At 62.3% G+C, this 11,960-nt stretch overlaps 1 long non-coding RNA gene across 1 annotated transcript; it reads left to right on the top strand.

The window, feature by feature from the left end:
• The first annotated feature begins 6,091 nt into the window (after nucleotides 1–6,091).
• Nucleotides 6,092–8,555, top strand: LOC140599858 (uncharacterized). The gene is made up of 3 exons (XR_012002840.1): nucleotides 6,092–6,246; nucleotides 6,728–7,142; nucleotides 7,565–8,555. It is a non-coding gene; the product is annotated as an uncharacterized lncRNA (long non-coding RNA).
• The last annotated feature ends 3,405 nt before the right edge of the window (nucleotides 8,556–11,960 follow it).

Raw genomic sequence — 11,960 nt, 5'->3', positions numbered from 1 at the left:
GAGCCCCTGACTGTCCCCTCCCGGGCAGTGTCCCCCCAGCACCTGGCCACCTCTTTCGTCCACCCGTAGCCCTGCTTTCCTCCTCTCCCAGTCCCTTCCACCCAGCTGGCACCTTGTGGTTGCTTGTGCACCTTGTCCCTCCCTCGGGGTGTCCCTGGGCTCCGGGGGCCCCCTCTTCCCACCTTTCCCCTAGTGTCCTTCTCTGGTCTTTCCCCACCTGCCCTCCAGGCCCTTCAGCCCCTGCCCTGCCCTGTGTCCCCCTCCAGTGACAAGCCAGGACAGCAGTAGGAAGTGCACCCATCTGCCCCACGACTCCCCTTCCCTGGTGGCTCCCACCCCCAACCCCACTTTTCTTTAAGTTTCCAAATCAACCTTCCTCCAATAATAATGATAAAGCAGGAAGCCGGGCCGGAGGACAGTGCAAATTTTTCTTCTTGACACGGAGTTTCCGATTAAAGGCAAAAGGACATAAATCCTCCTGCGTAATTGCTGTGCCGCAGCTCAGAGCCACTTGGAAGGGAGGCTCCCACCCCCAGTGCCCCTGCCCCCCGGGAGCCCCACCCCGTCCCCAGCAGGGCCGGGTCCCCAGAGCCTGGGGCGGGGTTGGGAAGGGGGCAGGGGCGGCGTGGCCGAGCCTAAGCCCGCTCCCCTCGTCCCCCTTGCAGGGGCCCCAGTGCGCAGCTGGGCAGCGGCCCATGGCCACCCTCGTGGCCTCTCGGCCCCTCACCTTGAGAGGATGCTTCAGATTTTGGCAAAGCTTCTCCGTATCCACGGTCTCAGCCGATTCTTATAAGGACTTTGGAAAGGATGAAGCAAGTAGCAGATGGAGGGAAGGGGCCGGAGCGGCTGGCCAGGGCAACGGCCTCAGCTTGCAGGTGCAGGCGGGGAAACAGGCCGCGGGCGCCGGGCTGGGGCAGAGCTGGGTCCGAGCCCCCTGGCCCCGCAGAGCCGCTCGTCGCACCCGGGGGGGCTGCGGCCCCAAGCCACCACATCGGGTGCCCTCCCCAGCGGTGCTCTCACCCAGCGGACACGCTCCTGCAAAACTCAAGAACGCTCCACGTTCTTACCCCCAAGATCAGACAAAGAAGACAGCGGAAGCGCGTGCGCCCTGCCCCAGGCCCGGCTCCTGGAGTCACACACCTGCCAGCTGCACACGGAGGCTCCCGCATCCCCGCCCTCAGCCTGGCCCGCACCCCTGCCGCTCGGCCACTCCTGTGAGGGCCCCACTCTGCCGTCCCCCCTTTGCCAACCCTGCCGCCCGCTCTCCCCTCCGTGAGGCCCCCCGACGGAAGCCCTAGGCCCTGCTTTCCTCTGTTTCCCCGGCTCTGACAGGCCCCTCCAGCTGTGGCCCTGCTGTCTCACGCACCAGGGGAGCGGGCCTGGGAGCCCCCCTCCGAGCTCCCACAGCCGCACCCCACAGCCCTCGCCCCTCGGGCCCAACCGCAGCTGCCTGGCGGGTGTGCGACCACAGGCGGTACCCGGCTCCCACGGCCCTGGAGCCCAGCATTCCCGTCCCCTACAAGCCCTAGGATTCCCTCACCAGCCATAAACAACCATGGCTTCCGGGCTTCCCTGGCGCCCAGGCCCCTCCCCAGCATCTCACGCGACCGAGGCCCTCGGCTCCAACCGAGTGGAGGTCACATCCTCATCGCGGAGTAAAGCTGGACCCCAGCGGTTCAGGCCGGGCCTCCCACCATCTAACCTCCAGGTCCCCAGCTCCTGAGACGTGGTGACGAGGTGGCACACAGCTGGGTCCCTCTAGCAGACCCTGGCTGATACCCCTGAGCTCCCCCAACCTACATCCAGCGCTGCGCACCCGCCTCGCCCTCGGCCGCAGCAGAACTGAGGGCGCAGCAAGGTCCAGAGAGGTCCTCGGAGCCTTCCAGAAACATGTCCCGTCTGTGTCAGGGAAGAAAGAGGGAAGGGGAGGGGGCCGGAGGGGGGGTAGTGAAGGCTCAGATGCTCCTGCGGGGAGCTCCGGGGAGGGCGATGATCTGACATTCATTGCAAGGCAGCAAGGCCTGCTCCACCCCATTTTGGTGTTCCCAAACCCACTCCCTAAACCCCATTTGTGGACAGCAAGGAGCTGGGAGTGGGAAGGGTCCTCGCTCCTCGGGAGGGACTGCAGGCCAGAGACTACGCACGCCCGTGGCTTTCTGCAGGAGGAAGGGCCAGAGAGAGGGGCCCGTGCAGCTCGGTGGTCCCTGGGCGTGTGCCCTCAAGAACAAGGGGCTCAGGGCCCAACGCCACCCCGAGAGCCCTGCCCAGGGGTCGCTTAGGCAGGGGAGAGTCTGGAGGGAAAAGATCCTTCTCTCTGGAGACCTGTGTTTTCCAGGATGACAGACCCTCATCCCAGACCCAGACAAATAAATGGAGATTTATTCTAGCAGTTTAGTCATGGAAAACTTCCCCAAAGAGAGCAGTCTGGGGCGAGCACTGGACAGACAGGTGGGAAGGGAAGAGCCCCAAGCGGCAGGGCTGTTTCAGGGGAGCAAGAACACAGGTGAGCTCTGGCCCCAGAGGCCGAGGCTCACTCACTCTTGTGTCCGTTATTCACTTCGCAAACATTTGCAAGGGGAGCCCAGTACCAGGCCCGGCCCAGGGAGACCCAGGGATGAGGCTCTCGGGAGAGGTGGGAATAGCAACAGGAGAGGCTCTCGGGAGCTCGGTTCCTCCCCCAGAATATCAGCGTCAGCGTGCACAGTTCTCCAGGTCCACGGAGCCAAGCTCCTACCTCCAGGCCTCTCTGACCCGAAGGAAACCCGTTAACCGAGCGTAATTCTTGCTTCCTTCTTCCCCAGAGTCCCACAGCCGGCCCAGCCCTCGCCCTGTGGCTCCTGCCTCTCAGGTGTGCCCAGCTCTCCCCTGTGGGCAGGCTTCGGAGCATCTCCAGGCCACGGCTGCAGCAGGAGGGCTTGGGGCTGGCCGTGCGGGGCGCGATGCCGGCTGCGGGGAGGAGCGTGCTGCGGCTCCAGCGGGGGCCACGGAAGGGATGTGTGAGCACAGGAGTCGGGGCCTGAGATCCGCAGCCCGACTCTGCATCGTGCGGGGAGAGGCATCATTCATCTGCCCAGGGGTGGAGACGGGGCAGGGGGAGGGAATGAAAAACACCCACAGCCCATTAACCTACTTTTGCAACTTCATTAAAACAGAGTCTCCGACATGTCGCCATAAATTGTCTTCTGAGGAGGAAGCCAGATCCAACATCCAGTTTGAGCAGCGAAGCCTCTGGAAGAGGCTGGAACAACCAGGGTAGAAGGGACGTGGTGTACCGGGGAGGGGGCGTCACGCCCGGCTTTGCAAGCTGAGCCAGGATGGCTGCCCACCCACCATCTCCCGAGGGGCAGGGGCAGGGGCAGGGGCAGGGGCAGGGGCAGGGACGGCCTTTCCCCAAACGCTGCGCGGCTGCTGCCCCGAGCAAGGCCCCTCCGACTTCCCAGAGTCCCTCACAATGAACCTGAAACTCCTCTCGGTCTTCCAAAGCCTCTCAAGAAGCCCCATGGTGGCCCAAAGGCCCCTTATCCAGGGTGTGGGCTGCGCATCGAGCTCCCAGCCCCGAGGACAGGGGACCCCAGCGGCCCCCGGACAGCCCGAGGCCTCACCCCCCAGCTGAGCAGGAGCCCGGGGCAGCGGAGCGGCGGCCCAGGGGTCACGGGCTGGGCTCCACTCCCCAGCTGACTGCTCCGCATCCAGTCCTCACGCGAGTACTGACCGGGTGCCGGGGCCTGGAGGGGGCCTGCCAGGCTTCCGAGTCTGCCGTTGCCCCCAAAGGACCTCAGCCAACTCGTTTAACCTCCCTTACCTGAGTGTTCTCATGGGAATACATTTTTTTAAAGATTTTATTTATTCATGAGAGACACAGAGAGAGAGAAGCAGGGTCCAGCAGGGAGCCCGATGCGGGACTCGATCCCAGGACCCGGGACCGGCCCTGAGCCGAAGGCAGCCGCTCAACCGCCGAGCCCCCCAGGCGCCCCGAGTGATTGAATCTAATGGGATGACGCGTGGGAGCGCGGAGCCCTGACAACCTGCACATCCAGGGGTCAAGAACCACCGGCCGCTGTCATCATCACGCACTTCTTTGTCCAGGTGAGGAAACCAAGGCCCAGGCCAGATTTCCTCTGACCTAATTCAAGGGTCTTCTCCAACACTTCCCTTCGGGGCCTCAGTTGCTTCGTTTGTACAGTGAAGGATCAGAGAAGACCAGGACGGTTTCCGGCAGCGGCGGCGCCATACAACTTCTCTTCCCAGCACCTTCGCTCAACCCCGACGCAGGAAGGCGGACTAGTGTGGGGAGAGCGCAGGGCCAGGGGCGAGCTGGAGCCTGCCGCCACCCCGAGGCCCACCAGGGAGCCGGGACGTCCAGACCCCAGGCCCAGCCCCGGGCCGGGATGATCTCAGGCCTTCCTCCACGGGCCCTCTAGGCGGCTGGTGCCCCGGGAAGAGCAAGAGCTCTCCCAAGCGCCCCGGAGCCGGGGCCGAGGGGCCCGGAGAAGGACTGAGGACAGGAGGGGTGGAGGGGCAGGGCTGCAGGCGGCCAAGCAGAAGGCTCCGCGGAGGACCAAACCACCCCGAGAGCCTCCACCCTCCGCACGCCCACCAAAGCTGCAGCCCAAGAACGCACGGCCATAAAACAGACATTTGCTTTAATTTTGACTTGAAGGGGCAATTTAGCGCAGGCTGTTTGCAAGCTGTCAGGGTTCTTTACGAGGCTCTATCATGTTTCCCAAAATGCTCCCCCCAAGCGGATTCCCAGGGTCAGAGTTCACATATGACTATTTAGAAGGAAGAGAGGTTGGAGAGAGCATGGGAGGTTGTGGAGAGCGGAGAGTGAATCTGTGTATACATGTGCGTGTGCGTGTGCGTGTGCCTGTGTGTGTGCATATATGTGTGTGTGTGTATATATATATATTTTTAAATCAGATCAAGAGTGGCTGGGAAACTAACAGCAGAGAGCGTCAGCCCGGGAGAGCCCCAGGTCGGGCAAGTGCTGCGTGGCTCTGCCCAGGCACCCCCCGCCCGCCCCCGGGCCTCCCACCGCAGACGCCTGTCCCAGGCAGGAAAACGGACGTAGGGACTCAGCCGCAGCCTCAAGGGCCTTCACACACTTACTCGCAGTGACCCAGATACTAGGACACTGGCATTCACGACCAAACCAATCTCTCTGTGTCCTGGCTGGCACTTTTTTTTTTTTTTTAAGTTTTTTAGTAATCTCTGCAGCCAGCATAGGGCTCGGACTCATAACCCCCAAATCAAGAGTCAGCCGGGCTCCCCTGATTGGCATTTTGTTATTGGCTCTCTACCCCGCCTTCCAGCAGCTCCAGCCCCCACCCCAGTCCCCAAACTGCTGACCCCTCTTCTCTCCTCAGTTGCCCCTCTGATGTCCCCGCTGGTTTTATAAGGCCCTTCTTTCCTAGGAGAAAGTGCTAGATCTTATTGGATCCTCCCAGCTGTCCAAGGGCGGGGGGGGGGGGGGGGGGGGAGGGCACCGACCCACGTCCTCCCAAAGCGACGCTTGGTTCCTCTCCATCAGTTTTCCCACAGTCCATCCCCCGCTTCCCTCAAGAGCCCGGGGCTGAGAGGCAGGAGTAGGAATAAACCCCCACACCATAAACAGCAGTTGCTCCCAAGTCTGGAGGCCCCCAAGGTCCTTGGAGATCTCGGAGCGCAGAGGGCCTGGGAAGCCAGACCCGGGGTCCCCTCAACATGCCCGGGTACCCTTCAGCTCCCTACAAAAGAGGCCTCTCTTGCCTTTAAGGTCCTTGGCAGGCTGGGGCATAGGGGCTCAGGGGTGCACACTGGGGCCTTCCTCCAACCCTCCCCTAGGGTGTCATGGGAAGCAAAGAGGAGACAGAGACTGAAATATAGGACGGGGGGTCTCCCTTCACTGAAGACCCCTCCCCCTTCCTCATACTTCTGAGGAACTTTTCTGGCCTCTGTGGACAACTCCAGCCTCAGTATTCCCAGGGAAGGGCGATGAGGCAAGGGGGACATGGCCTAGGCTGGGAGAGATCCCAGAGGTCAGATGGGGGCCGGATGTCCCGGAGGCAGGGGAATTGGGACTATGGGAATCTGGGGCGGCGGGAAATCTCGCGATTCCTGCAGAGCAGCATGTGCGCAGGAGACTCGGCCAGAGGAGCTCCCCAGAAGCTCACGGAGGTGTTTCGCAGCCCAGACCTTGCCAGCGGCCGCGGGTCAGGGACACCACCAAGGCCTGATGCCAAGCCACTCAGGCCGACTGGAGGAGAGGTGGGTGCAGGTTCTCCAGGGCAATAATCAAGGAGAAAAGAAACAGGGCAGAGCCCAGACTAGAAGGGAAGGGGACGCAGACACAGGTCCCCAGATAACTGCACCCCTACCCATACCCGGCATGGATTAAGCTCCCACTGGCTGCAGGTTCTCCAATGGCCCAAAGCAGCCTGCGACGTTAACTCTGCTCTCCGTATAGATAAACCAAGGGTGCAGGAGGTAAAGGAAGTGGCCTAAATCCACGCTGTCTGTCTGGCCCTGACGCCAAGCTGCTTTCTCCCAGGGAGCAAGGACCCTCCAGACACCCGAGTGTAACTGCCACCACTGAGCTTGTTACCTACCCACCCCGCCCCTCTGTGCTAAAAGGGGCCTCCCGTGCCCCTGTCTAGGGGGGGTTGAGCCCCATACTCTAAGATTCGGTGTGTTTGTGGTGGTGAGGATGAGGACAGGCGTCCCAGCGTTAATTCTATTTTCCATGTAGATAAACTAAGGCTGCAGGAGGTAAAGGAATCGTGAGCGGCGCAGCTAAGCTGCTTGCTTGAGGTTGAACAGCCAAGAAGAGCAAGAGCAGGGACGTGATCCAATTCCAATGGATGCTGTTCCCCAGAGCCAGGTCCGCAGCCACTTACGTACCCGGATGCCAAGCACCATGTTGGCAGAGGGGAACTAAGGATGAATAAATACAGGCTCTGCTCCGAGAGGCTCACACGTGGGGACAGAGCAGCCTCTCATCCCAACCTAGAGGCAGATTTCTTCAGATGTCGAAAACCAAGCTAAGGAAGAAGTTGGTAAAAGCTGATGCAGTGATAAAGGTCTCCCAGAGGAGGTGAGCCTCACCCACTAGAGCCGTGGATGGAAGACGGCACGGCCCTGGGGATCCACACGGGAAGAGAAATGTAAGTGTATATGATTTTTTTTTAGGAAAACACTCCTGGTGGAGGATTATGGGAGACCAGGCTGGCAGGTCAGGTTAGCACCAGATCAGAGAAGGCCTCGGATGCTAGGCTAGGGATCGGGGCCTCACCCCGAGGGCACCAAGGAGTCATGAAAAGTTTTCATCTGGGGTCAGAGGGGAACCCACGCAAAGAGGTTTATTTGGAGATTTACCTTAGAAACAGTTTCTGGGGAAGACCGCCTGAAAGAAAGCCTGAGACAGGGGCGCCTGGGGGGCTCAGGTGGTTGGGCGTCTGCCTTCAGCTCAGGTCATGATCTGGGTCGAGCCCCATGTCGGGCTCCTGCTCAGCATGGGGTCTGTTTCTCCCTCCGCCCCTCCACCCCAATCACGCTATGTGTGTGTCTCTCTCTCAATTTTAAATAGACAAGTGAATCTTAGAAAGAAGAAAGAAAAGAGAAAGAAAGAAAGAAAGAAAGAAAGAAAGAAAAGAAAGAAAGAAAAAGAAAGAAAGAAAGAGCGAGCCTCCGACACCAAGAGCCTCACCGTGAGTGTCGGGGTGTGGTCTGCAGGGGCGTGCCCATGTTGCACGGGGTGAGGGTGCACACGTGCACAGACATGCCCCCACAGACGCCTAAGTGCGATGCTAAGATCAGGAAAGTCTGGTTCCACAAAACCACCCTGGGCTGCTCGGGGGGAGATGATGGATCACCAGCTCCCCGCCCCTCTGTCTCCCTCTTCTAACTGCCCTGAATGGGCCGGAGCGTTGCACCCCAGCGTGCACATGAAGAAAGCTCTCCTTGAAGCAGGAGCAGAGTGAGCCTCTCCTCGCCTGGCATGTCCCCCCAGATCTCGTGCCAGTGGTGAAGGGCACCCACGGCTGACCATCCAGCAGCCCATGGGCCCAGAAGGGCAGTGAGAGTCAGGCGGGGGACAGGTGTGAGGGCACCGCTGATGAGGACAGTCCAACCGCCTGAGGCCCACGGAAACTCAGAGAAGGCAGAGGGACAGTAGAGATGGGGGACCATTGGGAAGAGGGGTCCCCGGGGGGCATTGGGAGCCCACATGCCCCTTGCCTTCCCGCTCACTATAGGCCCTGACTGACGTAAGGGAGACACCTGCCTTACAGGGAAAACGTTAATCTTGTCCTCCTTTGGCACCTGGGAGCCAAGGAGCTCAGGCCACCTCCCTTCCCTCAACCAAGAGGACCTCAAAGATGGGGGGACTGTGATTAATGAATCCCGCTGGGGCTGTCATTTCTGTGACCCACAGAAGAGTGACTAGCAATCATCACCGCCACGCCGTCACGTCCGCTGCCCCCGGAGGAGGGGCCCGCAGCCACCAGCAATCAGCCCACCTTCCCTGGCTTCCCTTCTCTTACTCATTTTTAAAATTTTATTCTTTTTTTTTTAAGGCATTGCTCTCTCGTTTTTAAAGGTTTATTTACTTACTGATTTGAGAGGGAAAGAGAGAGACGGTGAGCGAGGGGAGGGCCGAGGGAGACGGAGACCCAGGGTCTCGAGCAGACTCTGCACGGAGCGTGGAGCCCCACGCGGGGCCATCTCACCACCCAGAGATGATCCGAGCTGAAACCAAGAGTCAGATGCCTAACTGGCCGAGCCCCCCAGGTCCCCTGTTTATTTATTTGTAGGTAATCTCTACACCCGACGTGGGGCTCAAACTCGTGACTCCACGATCAGAGGTCGCACGCTCTACTGACTGGGCCAGCCAGGTGCCCCGTTGGCTTCCCTTCTCAAAACCTACGGAGAATCCTAATTTGGGGACTCCTGGGATCTCAGAGGCAGAACAAATCTTGTAGAGGCCCCACCCATTTGTGACCGTCTGTTGGCCCATCTCCGGGCACCCCCCGCCCTGGCGAATTGCTGAAGACACACAGCTGCCCCTACGTCTTGGTGCCCACTGGAGAAGGCTGGCGGAGCTCCGCCATTGTAGGATCCCCAGGTCTTCCCCATCCATCCCCAAGCAAGCCCAGACATCTCGCCCCCCCCCCCCCCGCCCCGTGCTGGTTGATCTGAGCCCACCTCTTTGAGCTTCCACTTCAGGGTCACCCACCCCCACCCCCGCTGCAAGAACCTCTCCACGTTCTCCTCAAGCCGCGCCACTGTCACGCGGCCTACTTCTGCACTGACCCCCCGAGAGCCTCCCGCAGGCCGGAAAAGGCTGGTCTCAGTTGCCTGCCTTCTGAGAAGGCTTCCAAGCCTCTACTTCTGCCTTCCGGTCTCTTGCTCGACTGCATCTTATCCCAGACAGTCGGGAAGTTCTCCTCCACATTTAACCCGAATCTCGCCCTCGGTGTGAAGGGCTTGGAGAAGGGTCATTTATTCAAAGTCCCATCGCAGCCTCCCAGGTCACCCAGAGTGTGCTTTCCTTCCCCCCATCAGCCTTCCGGAAGCGGCACCCCCTGCTCCAGCCCAAACCCCAGGCTAGGGCCCAGCACCCCATCACCCCAGAGCCGTTCAGGCCAGGCTCTAGCTCGGGACGCCAGCCTTGGCCCCAGTGGATTGAGAGGGGAGCCGTGGAGGCGCCCAGCCCCCAACCCCAGCTGGAGAAGGAGGTAATTAGGAGCTGTGCGGTCCCTGTCCCCCAACAGGTACGGCCTGGCAGCGCATCCATCATCCGGGCAGCTGCCAGGGAGGGGAGGGTCACGTGGCTGGGCAGGACCAACGGCGGGGGGCGCGGGCGCTTCGGCTGCTGGGCCAGCGGAGGGCTGGAGGGGATAGCCCGAGAGTGACCTTGCGGGGACTTGGGCCCCCAGGAGACGCCCCTGCTAGCTAACGCAGTCTGTGTACGGGAGGATGGCCTCGTGTGGGCTTGGTAGGTCTCGGGGAGGCAGTGGCGTGGCCTGGATAAGCGCGGGCGGCCCCCTGAGAATCACCCTGGAAGGTTAGGGTTGGAAGGGGGGAGGGAGGGAGGAGGGACGGGGGACGGGGCCGCGTTTGGGCGGAACAAGTGTTGGTGCAGGTGCATCTTCCCTAATTGCCTGCCTCGGTGCCAGGCTGTGGATGTGAAGGAGCGCGTGCTGGCAGCCTGGCGCAGGGCGCGTGGGGGGCAGCCCGGGACGTGCTCTGCATGCTTGGGCCCTCCTGGGCCGTCCCCACAGGCTGCAGCACACTTGGCGGAGCCGGCACGCGGACCTTGACCTTCCTGCAGTGCGGGAGGCTCACGCGTGCACCCACGCAGCTGGGACCGAGCACACCCACAGTGGGCGCTCGCCTTGGCGGCTTCTGCTGGGGGGAACCCCACGACTGGCCTGCGCCTGGGACCCCGCCGCTCCTCTCCCAGCTGAGTGGCAGGAGCCCCCCCTCCCCGGCACCCCTAGAACCCCAGGTCAGGGTGGCAGCTGGCAGGAGAGAAGAAAGGGAAAGGAGAGGAGGGGCAGCTTCTCCAACACCTGTGAAGGGCCTTCGTTATATATGCAAATGTCCTCATTAGAGATGCGGAGCGCCTCCCCAGCTAACGGCTGCGAGCAGAAGGAGCGCGGGCAAGGCGCGGCGCGGGGCAGGAGCAGGAGCGGTGCCAACGCCCGCACCCTCGTCCCCAGAGCCGCTCCTTGTCCTGGAGGCGCCGCGGTGAGCCGCAGGCACCCGGCTTCGCCCCCCAGCCTCACCGCGCCCCCCACCTCTGCAGCCACCAGGCCCCAAGGCCCCGGACCTCTGGGTCTCGGAGCAGGTGGCCCTGGTGCCCCACAGGACACCGCCGGCCCAGCCTGCCACGGACACGTGCACACAGCCTGCTCCCGAGGCCTCCGTGGGAAACGCGGCCTCAGCCACGGAGCAAGGGGACGCCCAGCCAGACAGCAGCCGCTCCTCGGCCTCGCAGCCTCACTGCCACCAACATGGTACCAGGCGCACACCCACCCCCGAAATCACCCTCCTCACCCCCGGGGCGCCCCTGGCCTGTGCCTGGCCACCTGCCCTCAGACACACACCCGCACCCGGACCGTCCTGCCGGCCGCTGCTGTCCTTGAGCACGCACGTCATCCCATTTTGGGGACACGCTCCGCAGAGACCTCGCCTGCCCTACCCCCCACCTCTCCTTTCTTCACTTCTCCCTCCCCTTCCCGCCCTCCTCCCTGGGCACCCGTTTGCCAGGGTTATTTATAGAAGCAAGCGATAAATTCAGTGTGTTTCTCGGCGCGCAAAGCTATAAATAATGGCACAGATCATTAAACCCCGAGAGCAGGCCCAGCCGCCCCACAAACAAGATGAAGTACAAACCACCACGTGAGAGGGAGAGAGGGAGGCGCCAGGCGGAGCCCCGGACCCGGGCCGGTGGGCTCCCGCCTGCACCCTGCAGCCCCGTCCCAGGGGGCCCGGCCGGGCGGGCGCTCCGGGAGTGGGGACAGCCAGCCGGGCCTGCTCTGCGGGCTGGTGGGCAGGGCTCACCCCGCCACCTGCCCCCTTCGCCCTCTCTCCCCCCTCCGCTTCCCTCCCACCCCCTTGCTGGGTTTTCATCGGTCCTGTCTTCTGCACACAGGCTGTGCCCCTTTCCCCCGTCCCCCCATCTCCCCTACATTCTGCCCACACCCCTCCCTCTCCACCCAGCGTCCTGCGCAGCCTTCCTCCCCTCACCCCAAGTCCCCGGGCTCCAGGAGGGGCCCTGATCCCACCAAGGAGCCCTCAGAGGCAGAAAGTCCCCCGTCAGCAGAACGCGGGAGCCGGCTGCTGATTCAGTGTCTGTAATCTCCCAGGCGGAGGCAGCGGGGCGGGGGGCGGGCGGGGGGACAGCGAAGATGGATGAGCAGCAGGAGAACAAAATGGCACGGACACCGGGGCAGGCTCCAGGCTCAGGGAGGTCCGGG

The sequence above is a fragment of the Vulpes vulpes genome, chromosome 8, assembly GCF_048418805.1.
Source record: "Vulpes vulpes isolate BD-2025 chromosome 8, VulVul3, whole genome shotgun sequence".
Lineage (NCBI taxonomy): Eukaryota > Metazoa > Chordata > Mammalia > Carnivora > Canidae > Vulpes > Vulpes vulpes.
Note: the sequence above shows the minus strand (reverse complement) of the source record. Positions and strands in the feature narration are given on the sequence as shown.